Source organism: Bombina bombina, chromosome 3 (assembly GCF_027579735.1).
Source record: "Bombina bombina isolate aBomBom1 chromosome 3, aBomBom1.pri, whole genome shotgun sequence".
Classification (NCBI taxonomy): Eukaryota; Metazoa; Chordata; class Amphibia; order Anura; family Bombinatoridae; genus Bombina; species Bombina bombina.
In genome coordinates, this window is record NC_069501.1 from 347,177,538 (window position 1) to 347,178,547 (window position 1,010).

Sequence of the window (1,010 nt, forward strand, 5' to 3'; positions counted from 1 at the left end):
TGAGCAATAATTACATTAAAAAAAACATTTATTTTTTCATTTCGCTTATTTTTTATATAAAAATAACATATTTTAGTTTTATGTTTATTCATTATTTAAAATTGTCAACAAATAATTTTCTGTGTGTTATTTATTGTCAAGATAAATATGTTTCTTACTAGTATATGGTGTTGATGAAATGTTTGACATAATACAAAGCCAGCAGCTCCTGAGACAGTGTTACAATGACACACACACACATTTCCTCCAAGGGATAATCAGTGAGTGATTGCTAAACAAGGGAGAGGGGGAGGGAGTGAAGCCAGCAGGGAAGCTGCAACTCCTGTAACCTCTTTATGTTTGTATCTGCTCTCAGCTTCCAATCCCAGGCTGAGACAACAAAAACAAGCCATCCCCAGCTAGAAAGAAAGCAACAGGCTGAAGGAGAGAGCAGGAAAAAGCCGGAGTTCATTATTCATTCACGTTTTGAAGCAGGAAGAGAGAGACAGGCAGCACAGGCGCAAATCCACTGACTCAGCTTGTACAGTCACCTTTATGGAAATAAGCGATAGGATCTCTTCATAGCAGGAAGGGGGTGAAAAAAGAAGATCGGTAAACTGAAGGTGACATTTCATTCGGTCTGAAAAATCCGTGCCTGGGTTTTCATTTCTTCTTTTTAAATTCTTATTTAAACAGGTGTTTTTTTTTATAACTCCGCACAGAGTCGCAGGAAAAATAAGACTTGAATCAACAGGATCTCGTGTATGGGATTTGAGTTGTTCTTACTTTCAGTTTCAGAGAAACATCTTTGGGATGTACGGGCACATGTCACCTGCCCACCATACTGATTATTGAACTGAGGAGGCCGTGCGAGAACTTTTTGGTGATGTTAACCATAAGATTTTTTTTTTTTGCTTGGAGTTGGGCATTTTCTCCTACACTGATCCTTTAATAGATGGCTTAATATCGTAGATCAACAAGTTTTTTTTTTAATCCTTTCCAGTTTATTTTAAACAGTAATTTTGTATATA

General features: G+C 36.8%; 1 protein-coding gene across 1 annotated transcript in view; it reads left to right on the forward strand.

Annotated features, from left to right (window-relative positions):
* Positions 1-310: 310 nt before the first annotated feature.
* Positions 311-1,010, forward strand: part of SHROOM2 (shroom family member 2) — a 686,449-nt gene continuing 685,749 nt past the window's right edge. Inside the window, exon 1 of the mRNA XM_053706458.1 lies at positions 311-1,010. This exon is cut by the window's right edge and continues 369 nt beyond it. The gene's annotated coding sequence lies outside the window, so the exon portion shown is untranslated.